We start from the raw sequence: 14648 nt of genomic DNA, 5'->3' as shown, positions 1-14648 counted from the left end.
AACCTGCGCCTGATTCATCCTTCAAGTATACGATAAGTCTCATAGGTTTAATAGCGTGGCATAGCGGTCATATTCTTGCAGTAGAAACACTTTTATTTGTAGACATTAGTTTGATTATATAATGTGTAATATCATGCTCGGAAGAGACAAGATTACCAACTGTTTCCTATCTCAACACAGCATAGATTGTTTTAATTTATGAACCTCTGGAAGAATTCAGGTGCTATATTATGACATTTATTGTTCGCAGAGGTGCATGTGAGTCAGTGTAGCAACACTGAAACCTGCTGGGTGCAAATAAGGCAAGGCGCAAGCCGCACATATTGATATATTTTATTTTGAAGAAAGCAGTCTTCTGGGACTGCTTTCTTCATAGTCACCGCCGTGAAAGCCTCAAATCTTACATATTTTATTTTGTTTAGTTGTTCTAACATAAACTTTGAGGTAAACTGAAATTTCCCTTGCTTTTGTATTTCCGTCCTTTATCAAGTTTCGAAACTAAATTACATTACTGAATATTTAAAATATTAAATTTTCTCTTCGGTTACGTTCAATCAATAGCTAATATCTGCATTTACCTCAAGTGCGTGTAAAAACAAGTTTGTGTTGTGGGGTTCTGTCATCTGGGATACAATGCCGTGTAAGAGTTTTCTATTGAAAGTCTACCGACGTTTCGGAAGAGCTTGTCGCCTCCATCTTCATAGTAGAAAACTAAACCACGTAAGAAACCAGCTCGAAAACGCTCGGCTTATGGAGGCGACATGTTTCTCCGAAACGTCTGTTCATTTCCACGATCTACACTGCTGTATATCCCAGAAGATATAGATACCACAGACCATACATACATTTACGTTAAATGGCGATAGGATAGGATAGCGATAAAACCACCAGTTTCACATAAGGGAAAACATCTATGACAGTTAAATTAAGTCAAATCTGTAGCGTATATACAGTGAAAAGGGAGTAGAAAAGATAAAATTGTCCCTGTACTTAATTAATTAAGAGTTATGCCATGAAGACATATGGGGGAGTGGAGGTATGGTCTTTCCTCGGAACTAGATGGATATATATGGTCATCTTCACACCCCGGCCGCTTTACATGAAGAGAGAAGTCAGAAATATTACATTTTACAGAAAAGTTGCAATCTTTGAGATTCCAAGATAGTAGTCATTGTCCTAGAAAAGGTAGGTTGGAGAAAGAAGTTATAGCGTTGGTAAAAGTAGAAAGTAAAGCGGTGGGAAGTGGATTTTATTACGAGCAGAGAATATACGAGTAATATTATAGGATGACTTGACCACACTGTCCAGTGTGACTCAGAAGTATATATATATATATATATGTATAATGCGTTTACATGTTTCGGTCATTTAATGACCATCTTTAGAAGGCAAATAGTAGTTTCCTCAAGTGTTGTTATTTGCCTTCTGAAGATGGTCATTAATATATTATTATTATATTATACATATTATATTATTGTACAGTTAATATATATTACGTCTCCCCTACAACGCCCAACCGGTCAACGCTGTTTAGGGAAACAGTCGCTGTTTACTGTGAGAACCATACGGAACATACAGATACACTGCGTGGGCAGAATATATAGCAATTCAGTCCGTACCTCACAGGAAACACATTACGTCTCCGCTACAGAGCCCAACCGGTTAATGCTGTTTAGAGAAACAGTCGCTGTTTATTGTGAGAACCATACGGAACACACAAATACATTCTATGCGGGCAAAATGCATTGTTTTTTTGAAGTTGAAGCAAGTAGTACATATAGTTACGAGTGTACTTGAAAGGGTTGAATGCTATTCCTGGCTTGTAAAACAAGTAAAATCATGTGTGTGTATTAAGATATAGTAAAACGCACGAAGGCGCAGGTTGAAAGTAGTTCGCCTGGCCGCCACGCGAACCGCGTCTGTCGCGGAACTGGAGAAATGTAGGCGTACACACACAAATTGTGATAGACATAAAACAAGGACGTTTTAAACTTCGGTGGTATTTCGGGAATATTCTAAACCAATTTGTGGATAATCTAAACATCGGCCGTGTCTACATGCCGTATCAAGGAACAAAACGGTTTCCTGCGAAACAATTACCACAGACATTGAACAATGCGTAGGTGCATTTTAGAGGGTCTTTTCACACAATTTTAAAACTTACCATGCGGCTCAACCCTTCCAAGCACAATGGTATGTACCATCTGCTTTAGGAGCAAGGGCAGCTAAATCGGCATGGCTACGGGTTACGGGTTGAACGGCTGGGGTTCGATTCCAAGAGATTTTTCATTACTCCACAATATTCAGACCGGCTCTAGGGGCCCACCCACCCTACCATCCAATGGGTACCGCGGGCTCTTTTCCCGGGGGTAAAGCGGCCCAAGCGTGAAACTAACCATTCACCTCTATCTAGCGCCAAAGTCAGGAATGGGGGAGCTATACCACCACTCCCCAATGCGTCTTTACGGCATAGTGCTTAATTAATTAAGCACAGGGACAACTTTACCTTAGGTTATATCTTGTTTTAATACATAATACAGAACAATTTTATCCTTCATTCATCATTCAATCATCAGTAATCTGTCAGACGACAGGTCCACAGTCTCTTCCAAAACAGTTCCTCCACTTAATGCGATCTAGAGCTTTCTTCTTCAAATGAGAATATCCTCTTCTGTCCCCAAGGTCATCCAGCATCTTCTTACGTCTTCTTCCTCGTCTTCTGGTCACTTCTATCCGCCCCTCTATCTTCTCCTCAATAACTTCTTTTAGAAGGCAGTTACTGCGTAAGATATGACCAATCCAATTAGCCTTCTGTTTTCTTATTTCGTGTAGGATATTCCTCTGCAATATAAAAGATTTGTTCTGTGCCTTATCACGAAGACGTATGAAGGAGTGGAGCAACTTCAACAGTGTATGGAGTGGTTAGCTTCACGCTCCAGCCGCTTTACCCCATGGGAAGCTCTCCTTTGACCCACTGGATAGGAAGTTGCATGGGCCCCAGAGGATGTCTTGACGCTATGGAGAAGAGAGTGACTTTTTCTCCTGTCAGGGATCGAACACTGATTCTTTTGTCAGCCAGTTTGTAAGCTAGTCACTATACTGGTTATCCCGACGCTTGTTGTGAATGCGTTTAGTGTGGAAGTGCTGTAACGGTTCGTATATCTCAAGTTTACAGGAAGCAGTGCCCCCTCAGTTTCATTCTGACAACCGACGGGTAAGCCATAAGTAAAAATAGCTAACGGTGCAGCTACTGAACATGCTGCTGGTCAAGATATCGAGACATCCATGGTCTGGTCATGCACGTCACAGGGTGCCTCAGTTTCAGATTCGGGAATGAGGCTCTCACCGTGAGGCATGTGATACCATTCGGAGAAACCTTCTTCCCGAATTTTCCTGAAGATGGAAGTAGTAGATTCTTCCGAAATATTGGTACTTATCTACAAGAAATTTCCCGCGTGGAGGAGGGCTCGAGTACCTCCACCGTTGCCCTGTGAGTCGTAGAAAGCGACGAAAAGGGAACCCGGTTCCTGGGGGTATAACTGGGTCATCCTGTCGCTGGGGAAACATGAGCACATGGACCTGGTCCTGTGGGTTGAACGCAAGGCTGACGATCTTGCTCTGTGAAAAAGAAAAGAAAGAAAATTGTTGTGAAATCCAATGATGAGGAAGTCGGATGGGCTGGTTCCTGACGCACTGTTGGGAGTAGAGACATCTGGCAGGATATTCTAAGGAAGGTTATGGCTCAGGAAATACTGCGCTGCCACTGATGATGATCATCTACCAGTAGATACGGCGTCATATCTTAGATATCATAACTCTAATCATCCCCTAAGCTGGTTAATTTTATTTATTTATTGAATGATGCTGTGAAAACATTAAAATAATTGATAATGGGACGATTAATAAATGATAAATTGGAACAGAATTTGAAGGAACTGACCTAAGCATTATCCAGGAATTCGCTTGGAGGTACTGAAGATAAACATATAAGACTCGCAGCCATGATAGCCGGTATCCATGCCGACGTTCTTACCCAGGACCTCCTGTATTTTCATTAATAAAATCAGATAAGTAGCTAAAAAGAAAATAGATGATATAAACGTGAAATAAGATTAGAAACATTAATATCTTCTGGAGTATAACGCGATATAGTCCATTGAAAGTCAACCGTTATTTCAGGGTTGAAGACTCTGAAAATGGAGGCGACATATTCCCCTGAAACCTCCATTGGCTTTCAAAGGACTACACGGCGCTATGTGCTTAGAGATAGAACTCTTCATAACCAACTCCTTAATAACCTAAAATCCTACAAAGATGATTACTGTATTCTTGGATCTGACACTGTGTAATCTAGGAAAAAATATACCGACGTTTCGGATACTTCAAATATCACAGAACACTAATCTTCATATCGACCACTGTGAGAGCCTCAAATTTTGCAGAATTTTATTAAATTTACGCTGTCTGAATGCAATGTTCCGTGTATCAGTGCCTCAAACAGTGCGTTTTATTTTCAACGAACGCTGTTCCACTTCTAAACTCATAAAAATATGCGATAGTACCTTGGGATTTTTGCGTATGACGTTTATTTAGCTATGGGAATAGTAAAACCCCAGCGCAACTCTTCAAAAAACGAGAATTCCATTTCTTTGCAACATCTGCAACGCCAGAGCCTTCTCTTCTAAAACACTTGAAACCTGAAATTGTGGCCAGTCGCGTGTATCAATTACCAGCATGGATATCAAGCAGGTTATAAGCAATGCTGACTAACCTGGATGTTCATGAACGAGTTTTCGTCGCGTTAGTTCAGAACTGAGGAATTTTCTGATTGAGTAGCATAATTTGGGGTCCTCCAGAGCAATGGGGGGCTCAGTTCCGATGAATTTAAATCAGGAGGGGCACACAGTAACAACTTGAAAATGTCTCAACATTCTCAGTGACACAGAAAAAACAAGAAAACCTATGGCACGAAGCGTGACTAACGAGAGTGAGAGAGAGAAGCGATATCGATAGGGAGGAGTATTGAGGGACATTAAACTTTTTAAGGAAGGGAAAGAAAATTTCCCCGCTTTGAAGGTTCCCAGGCAGTGCATACTCATCCTTTTGGTAGTGGAACGTTTGAGAGAGGGTAAAGAGTTAGGAAGCGAAGAAGGTAAAGGGGTTAGGAGGTGAACTTTGTTACGAGAAGAGGAAAGACGTTGAACAGGGGCTTTACTGCGTATCATCAGAATTTTGAGATTAATGTTGTGAGGGTTGAATTAGGGTGAAATTTTGCGTTTAACATTGGGGATGGGGGAGGTTGCGTGTGGTGGGAGGGAGAAGGGCATGAAGTATAGAAGGGTTGGTGAAAATCTTGGAAGATGTGATAGAAGATTCATGGAGGAAAAAAAAGTGTAATTTTGTTAGAAGGTTCCCAGGCTTCGACCAATTGTCCTTCTGATAAGGGCAGAGCAAGTAATACCATATATAAAAAGCCAGTTCGTACCTCACAGGAAACATTACGTCTCCATAACAACGACCAATCAGTTAATGCTGTTTAGGGAAATAATCACTGTCTATTATGAACATCATACGGAACACACAGAGTGGACAAAATGCAGAATACTTTAATGTTAAAGGAGATGGTACATATAGAAACCACTGTCCTTTAAAGGGTTCAATGTGTTTCTGCCTCTAGAAGGCTTTACGGGCCCCTTTCTCATATGCCGTGAAGTTGTCCAATCTGTTTCCAGGACAGCCATTCGTGGCTTTTTACGACCACACAGCCCGATCATTAAGACCGGAGGCTCGCCAAAAGTTACACCATTTTGATTGTAAGGCGAGTACGCCCTGATTCTTGGAATCAGACGAAAATACATCTCAGCGTCTGCTCTTTGACTTGCTGAAGGATGAAGGTTAGCGCTTAAGTAGACAACTATAGGAGGAAGCTATTGGTCGCGAAGAGACTGATTGTTCTAGAAGCACATGTCTTCTAACCGTCACAACTCTTCTTCAAGGAGAACAAAATTGTTCCAGAATTCTGTGATTCCTTGAGACAGGATTTTAAATAATGTTACCTAACTTCCCAGAGACCAGTTACCTTCTCTGGGATAGTTCCGGTCTCTCTTTTATGCTTCCAAAGGAATCCTGGACCACAATTCTTTTCATCCGAACACCATTTTCTCAGTCATCTTAACATAACTGTTCGCAATCATATCATATATAACCGATGTAGTAAAAGAATGTCGTTAAGTAACTGAAGAATTCATCACTCGAAATGTATCAATCAGTTCACCCGTTTAGTAACCAAATTCGGGAAATGTCTCTTACCATTAAGTAGAGGATCAGTTACCTTTCTGAACAAAGAGGGCTCTATTCCTGTAATAGCGACGGGTTGGACGGTCGGGGTTAGATTCTAGGCAGGGTCAAGCAATTCCTCTCTATTCCTCAGCTTCCAGATCAGTACTTGGCCCCCCCCCCAGCCTCTTATCCAATAGGCACCGGGGGCTCTTTCCCCCAGGATAAAGCGGTTCGGGCATTAATCTGACCATACACCTTCTAATGCCGAGCCCGAGAATGATGGAATAGCATCTCCACTCCCCAATACGTCTTCATGGCGTAGTGCTTAATTAATTAAGTACAGGGACAGTTTTACAATTTTTACCTTCTCTAACAGAAATGAATACCAGGAATCTTCCTGGGGGGGTAAAGGTCGGCCGGCTGACAACCTCACCGCCATCTGTGAGCCGATTGTCTAGAGAAAATGTGGGAGCCTCGACGTCTCGCAACCCTATGGACCTCCACGGCCTGTTACAGGGATAGTTTTACATTTTTTACCGCACCTAATAAGGTAATGTAAAAAATTGTCCGTGTGCTTAATTGCGCGCAATATCGTGAAAATATCTGGTGGAGTGGAGGTAGGTTCACAGATCCACATATTCGTAACCTCGAAAACAATTAATGTCATGTTACTAATTACATAGAGATTACTTCGGACAGAATCAACAGAGAAAATTTACTGCGTTTACCTGGCGATAGAAGCATTCCCCGCTTCCGGGATGTAATGCTTCTTTACTCAAAAAACAAACCATGGATAATAATGTCCAATTATTCGGGCGCTTTGCTTACGTCACAGTTTATACGGCCATATTATGTTCTATATATTAACATTTTCGGGTAGCCATGTAATTAACTAATTGTTAGTCTGCGTGTGTTCTATTTTCTGTTAAGAACAGCTGATTCTTGCGACGGTAGTACCAGAAGCAACCGCTGAAAATTCGCGCGCTACTAAGCAACAGTGCCCCAGAATAGATATTGAATCGTCGTCACCGTGGTTTAGAAGGACAGAGAAATAGAGAAAAGACGCAGTCGGTAAGGCGCTGAGCTGAAAAGTGGTCAAAGAGTAATACAAGTGACAAATAAGTGTTCGGTTCGCTTCAGTTTATCCTTTGTTTCAAGACTCTGAAGTTATTTCGGTTTAAAATACTTATTTTTGTGTTGTTTTACGATATTGAATTCTTCGCCAGTTCTTGTGCTCATCAAAGGGAAACGAAAAAGTGACACTCTCTTGAAAAGATTTGTATTTCTTCCATCTCTGCTTAGAATATTTTTCGCACTGACAAGACAATGAACCAGTTAAGACAAATCATATAAGTATGAGAATGACAGACAAAAACTGTTAATAGTTAAGGGTGTAGGGTTGAGTGTCAAAAGTGCTGACAGACAGTCGCTGTTTGATTGCGGACAAATTTGTGCGTCATTACGGGTCTTGGAAGATTATTATCCATATGGTCTTTCCTGCTGTTCAGAGTCCCAACTTACAGATAAGCAGTCTGTGTTGTGTCTTGTGTACTTACGGTGACGGATTTTGTTACTGTTTTACAAAATGTGAGTGTTTGTATTAATATGCGAGTTATTTTAAAGTTTAAAGCACAGTGGTAAATATGTATGCCATTTACGTTAACGTTTAAGAAATCTTAAACTTTGCCTATACAGCGTCGGTCTCTTTAATGGGGGCATAGTGTTTTCTCTGAGGCGGGAACAGAATTCTTATATATTAATTAGATGAATGCCAAGCTTCCCAGAGTGTGTTCCGTGGGCTGGACAAACGTGTTCCGCCATGGAAATCGAATAATGGCGGAACATTCCCAATTTTTTAGATAAAAACGCAGTTAACGGATCTAATTATCTGAATTGTATACATTTCTCGCAATATCTTGTAGAAATTTAAATCTTTTCGTCTCTTGACACTATTATCTGTGATATAATAATTATTATTTATTGCTATTATTCTTATTCATTGATATCCGCAGATAGTGATGAATATGAAATCATATTTTCGCCTACTAACACTGTTTCTAGTTTGAATAAATGTACAAAAGATCAGTTTCTGCAGTTCTATAAAAGTATATAAGTTCTCCTTCCAATTTTGACGTGGTTAAAATTAATTAAATTATTAATATTAAGAACCACAAGCGGTAGCGTATTTGGTTGAGGCACTAGGCTACAAGCCGAAAGGTCTCGGGTTCAAGTCCCGAGGAGGTGGATTTTTTTTTTCAATTGACCTAATCCTTGCAGCCGCACTATGGCCCTGGGGTCGACTCAGCCTCGAACAGAAATGAGTACCAGGAATCTTCCTGGGGGTTAAGGGCGGCTGGCGCGTAAGGCTGACAACCTCAACGCCATCTGTGAGCCGATTGTTCAGAAAATGTTGGAGCCTCGACGTGTAACAGCCCTATGGGTCTGCATGGCCTGTTACAGGGAGAGTTTTACCTGTTTTTACGCCCAAATCGGACACAGAACTCTGATGCTGTCACATACTGCAAACTGATATGAGTGTGGTGAAAAAAAATTAAAGCAAGAAATATACATGGATGCATGCGGCCGAAACATGTCATAAAAATATACATAACATGAACTACACGATAAAAACAATATTCTACAATTAACAGTTGCATTATGTTTACTTCTGGTCTTTGGCCAAGATCGCTGCGGGCAGAAAACTATTTGACGGCTTAAGTAGAGCAGTGGTAAGTCGATATTCGTCAAATTCATGTCTGTTTGAACTCTACATCACTGATGACTTATAAAATATACCAAAAATACTGTTCGTCGCCCGATATAAAGCAGGCCTCGTAAGGAGATATGGCGGTGACTTCCCGGAGATTAGAGGATTCGGTGACCACCTTCATCCATATGTGATAAACGGTTAATGAAGTGTCAGAGTGAATTCATTTGACATCCCATGTAAAGTAAAAGAAGAAACAAAAAGCCATCCCTGTAACAGGCCGTGGAGGCCCATAGGGTTGTGAGACATCGAGGCTCCCACATTTTCTTTAGACAATCGGCTCACAGATGGCGGTAAGGTTGTCAGGCCTATGCGCCGGCCGCGCTTTACACCCAGGAAGATTCATGGTACTCATTTATGTTAGAGGCTGAGCCGACGCCAGGGCCATAGTGCGGCTGGAAGGATTAGGTCAACTGAAAAAGTCCACCTCATCGGGATTTGAACCCGTGACCTTCCGGCTTGTAGCTCAGTGGCTCCACTAACTACGCTACCGTGTGCCCCTTCCCATGTAAAATACGCATTGTAATTAATCATAATCGTTAAGAATCAATTCTGGAACTCTTGGGGTATGTAGAATTGGACAATGACTAACTTCATGTGGCTGAGTCCTTCTTCAGGAGGCGCCAGTTGTCCAGCTACTCAAGAACTTCCTAGAAATTTATGGAACCCGAAGGTTCATTACCGTGTTTACAAGAGACCTCCAATGGTCCTTATCCTCAGCAAGATCGATCCTGTCCATACCACCCCATTCTATCTAACATTCATTTTAATATTATCCAGCCACCTACGTCTTGGTATTCCTAGTGGTCTCTTTCCTTCTGGCTCTTCTATAGGCATTCTTCTTCTCCCAATTCGTGCTACATGCCCTGCCCACCTCATCCTCCTTGAATTGACCATTCTAATTATACTTGGCGAAGAGTAAAAGTTATGAAGCTCCTCATTACGCACCAGAAATGTAGTCGTGTAGGAATGTATAGTATTGCATTGTAGCAATGAATTTTGCCCACACGCTATGCGTATATGTTTCATATGGTTCTCAAAATAAACAGCGACTGTTTCACTAAACAGCATTAACCGGTTGGGCTCTGTAGCGGAGGCGCAATATGTTTCCTTTGAGGTACGAACTGAATTGCTATATATTCTGCACACACAGTGTATCTGTGTGTTCCGTATGGTTCTCACAATAAACAGCGACTGTTTCCCTAAACAGCATTAACCGGTTGGGCTCTGTAGCGGAGACGTACTGTGTTTCCTGTGAGGTAAGGACTGAATTGCTATATATTATATAGAAGAAATTTGGTCTTTAAAGTGTTAACGATGTATGCCGTATAAGAAAATTTCGTTCTTGTGTAAAGTATGGCTGATAATGGGTTGATATGGACCACAATCACTGGTTACGAACTTGTGACGTAGATCGACGTATGATGAATAATTTTTAAGTTACCAATAGAAATTCATTCGACGGCCTGCCAGTTAGGTCTATATTCTTTAAAGTCATGGCTGTCCTCTTATGGGCGTGCATCCTACGCCTGTTAGTTCAGACCCACAGTTGACTAGTTGCTTATGTAACATACGAAAAGTATCTTTCGTTGCTTGATATAAAGTAGGCCTTGAATAAGGTGCATGCGAGTGAAATGGCTGGGAACCTATCGAGGTCGCATAAGCATCCACCGTTTCTATTTTTACCCACATATGTTTGTCGGTTAGTGAAATATCAGAAGAATTTCTTTCGACGTGCCATATAAGGCAGTCGCTGCAATTATTCCGTCGTGGTTCGGTTCCAATATGGAATCCGCTTTGTATGATGAACAGATAAGGTTGTGTGCGTTGCGTTACTTGAAGTAGCCCTTTTAATAGGATGACATGTTGCTCATGTACTTTTCCTGCGACACGGCGTTGTGAAATTTGGTTGAAATTCGTTTAACCGTTCATAAGAAAAGACCCGGAATACATTATACGGGTAGAGTAGAAGGTAAAGTTGTCTCTGTGCTTAACTAATTAAGCACTACGCCATGAAGGCGTATGGGGGAGTGGATGTATAGATCCATTTTTTTACCTCAGCTATAGTTGGAGGTGAGTTGTCAGCTTCACGCCCCGGTCGCTTTACCCCCGTACCCATTGATAGGAGGCTGAATGGATCCCAGAGCCGGTCTATACGACATGGAGAAGAGCAAAATTCTTGACCCTACCGGGACTCGAACTCCTATCTCCTCGGTCGTCCATCTCATACCGACTACGCTATCCCGGCTATGAGAGAACGTTGCGTAGTTGTGATAATATTAAAATGGATCTGAAGTAAATAAGGTATGAGACTGGATTAATTTTGGGACCAATGGCGGGCTCGTGTGAGTACAGTAATGAACTTCTTGATTCTATAAAAGATGTGGAATTTCTTGACTGATAACTTCTCGGAAGAACGCTGCTCTATAGAGTCAGTTACTTGGTTAGTTGGTTACACGTACACGAAGACTTGTTTCTGAATGATGCAGTACATCTTCACAATGTCAACATTGAACTTGATTTCTTTAATGTATTAGTGTATTTACTGGTTAATGTTTTTCGACATTCCAAATGCTATTCACTATAAAAAAATTGAACAGTACACAAACTCACATTGACCAGCATACATGTATAATAAGAATCCTAAAATACCTCCTGAAAAATGTGGATGAATTTTGAACGTTTAAAACACATTGGATATTATATTTATCACCTGCCTTAACGTCAAGCCTCACAATAAACAGCGATCATTTCTCTAAACAGCATTAACCGGAGCGGAGACATAATGCGTTTCCTGTGAGGTACGAACTGTATTTCTATATATTATTTCCATTAATTTCAAGTTTTAAATACCAAAACGACATAAATGACTAACAATATTCGCATCTTCCGACTGGCAAAAAGAAAAACAGGGGAAGCTATTTATGTTGGGCCCAGGACTGATGCCTCATGGCAGTTACACTGACAACTGCTGCTGTTTCCCTTGCAACGTTAACGCTGGTTTTATAAGTCGACACATTTGGTCTAGCGAGCCACATGTACCAGTTCTAACTTCTTTTTCTAACCGACGCCGCGAACATTGTGACGGACGCCTCCAGAAATGTAATAACAGACGGGTTATCAGACAGCGCAGAAGGACTTATGATCTGGCCTCTATTATTAGCAAGGCTGTGACCCAGAAGAACCAAACAAGTTCTCTCACATATGAGATAGTTACTATACACACGCCGTCTGCCATAAAGTTTAATTTTAAATTTTCCGCCTTTGCACTCTTTTTAGATTCTGTCAAGCGTCTACATCTGCATTTATAATTTATTTCATAATATTCGGTCAATTTGCCACAATCTAGTGTGAAACTAAACAGTCCATCCCAGTTTCTCTGACATTGGCTCTGATTTAGCTTCTGAGGGTCTACTAGTCAACTGGTCCCAGTCTCTCCGGCTGAGGATTAGCCAGAGCTTACCTTGAAGACAGAGGCAGCAGGTCAATCCGAAACATCCACCAAACTACACAACGTCACATATTACATACGTCTTAAGCAAAATGAATTTGTGGAAAAATACGTATATGTTTACCCTTTAAAGAACAGTGATAATTACTGTATATATACACCACCAACTACGGTATTAGTAAAACCAGCATTTTCTGCCACAGAATGCATGCATGTGTCCTGTCCGATTGTCAGAATAAATATAATCTGTTTAACGTTAATGGATAATCTTATTTACTTACGGAGCTGAGCCTTTCTTGAGGAGAAGCCAAATCTGCAGCTACTCAAGAATTTCCCAGCATTTTATGGAACCCGAAGGTTCATCACCATGTTCACAAGAGCCCTCCACTGGTCCCTATCCTGAGCCAGATCAATCCAATCCATAACATCCCATCCTATCTCTCTAAGATCCAGTTTAATATTGTTCACCAACTTACGCCTTGGTCTTCCCAGTGGTCTCTTTCCTTCTGGCTCTCCCACCAATATCCTATATGCATTCCTCATTCCCCATTTCATCCTCCTTGACTTGACCATTCTAATTATAGTTGGAGAAGAGTAATACATAAACTATAAACGAAAATTAGAAATAAAAATAACACAGAACAATATCGAAATAAACACCGCGATACGTAGAGGGAGGGGGGGGGAGAGAGATAGAGAGAGAGAATGTCTGTATGTGTCAGTCTGAACAACTCTGTAAACAAACCGGTGTGTCACTAAACATACCGCAGCGTCACGCGAATATTTCCCTTCTGTCCACGCACGACGCAGTTCAGACTACAGGTTTCCCAATAACGTACACAGAGGTTAACGTCCTCGTGACGTCCCGCCTTGGACCTGCTCCAGACTGGCTCGGGAGATGATCAAAGATGTTGATGATACTGTTTGTTGACGCTTTGGTTTAGCAGAACAAGTCCGCGATGTTGGGAAAGCTGCCGGTTGCAGACGGCGCCTGCCTCTCAGCACCCGAGCCTGTTTTCGTAACAAGCGCTGACGGAAGTAACAGGGCACAGAGAACCCTAAAAAGGTAAAAAGTAATTAAGGCGTATGGGGCAGTGGTTGTATGGATCCATATTTTTTGGACCTTGGCACTATTTGGTGGTGAGTGATAAGCTTCACGTCCTGGCCGCTTTACTCCCGGTTCCCATTGGATAGGAGGCTAGGTGGGTCCCAGAGTTGGTCTGAATGACGTGGAGAGAGTTCTTGACCCAACCGGAATTCGAACTATTATCACTTTCCCTCTTCCTTTGCCATCAGCGTTTGTTAGGCTCCTTTTCCACCAGTTTGTGGCACACGGTGACGAACCACTGACTTACGAGGTCTGACAATAAAGTTCGCGAACTCGACACCGTGTGCTTGCCGTAGCAGCAGTGGAGTGTTGTTGTTGATCTATCAGTCTCTTTCTGAGTAGCATCTATTATTGTCTGAGTGTGTTTTGTTGTGCCGTTGCGAGAATGTCAGAGCTTGAATTAGACCAATGAACGAACATTAAATTTCTCGTTAAACTTGGCAAGAGTGGAAGCGAAATCAGGGAGATGTTAGTACAAGTACGGCGATGATGCTATGAAGAGAACAGCAGTTTACAAGTGGGTGACATGTTTTTCTGAGGGACGAGAAAGTATCATTGACGAAGAGAGGTCAGGATGGCCAGCAACGAGCAGAACTGAAGAAAAGATTCCAAAAGTTCGTCAAATTGTGCGTGAAAATCGTAGGCTGTCTGGAGCATAGCAGAGCAAGCGAGCATCGACAGAAAAAGAGTCAGGAAAATCGTAACAGATCAACTACAGATCAGATATTTTGCAATCATCAGATCATCATCATCATTAATCTGTCAGGCGACAGGTCCACAGTCTCTTCCAAAACAAATCCTCCACTTAATGCGATCTAGAGCTTTCTCCTTCAAATTACAGTATCCTCTTCTGTCCCCAAGGTCATCCAGCATCTTCTTACGTCTTCTTCCTCGTCTTCTTGTCACTTCTATCCGCCCCTCTATCTTTCCTTCAATAACTTCTTTTAGAAGGCAGTTTCTGCGTAAAACATGACAAATCCAATTAGCCTTCCGTTTTCTTATTTCGTGTAGGATATTCCTCTGCTCACTGACTCTAATTAACA

At 41.6% G+C, this 14648-nt stretch overlaps 1 long non-coding RNA gene across 1 annotated transcript in view; it reads left to right on the top strand.

Moving 5' to 3' along the window:
• The first annotated feature begins 7340 nt into the window (after positions 1 to 7340).
• The window catches only part of LOC111874965, a 14227-nt gene continuing 6919 nt past the window's right edge, over positions 7341 to 14648 (top strand). Inside the window, exon 1 of the long non-coding RNA XR_002844640.2 lies at positions 7341 to 7866. This is a non-coding gene — a long non-coding RNA (uncharacterized LOC111874965). The remainder of the gene's footprint in view (positions 7867 to 14648) is intronic.

The sequence above is a fragment of the Cryptotermes secundus genome, unplaced genomic scaffold, assembly GCF_002891405.2.
Source record: "Cryptotermes secundus unplaced genomic scaffold, Csec_1.0 scaffold743, whole genome shotgun sequence".
NCBI classification, from domain to species: Eukaryota; Metazoa; Arthropoda; class Insecta; order Blattodea; family Kalotermitidae; genus Cryptotermes; species Cryptotermes secundus.
This window is presented reverse-complemented; position numbering and strand designations above follow the sequence as displayed.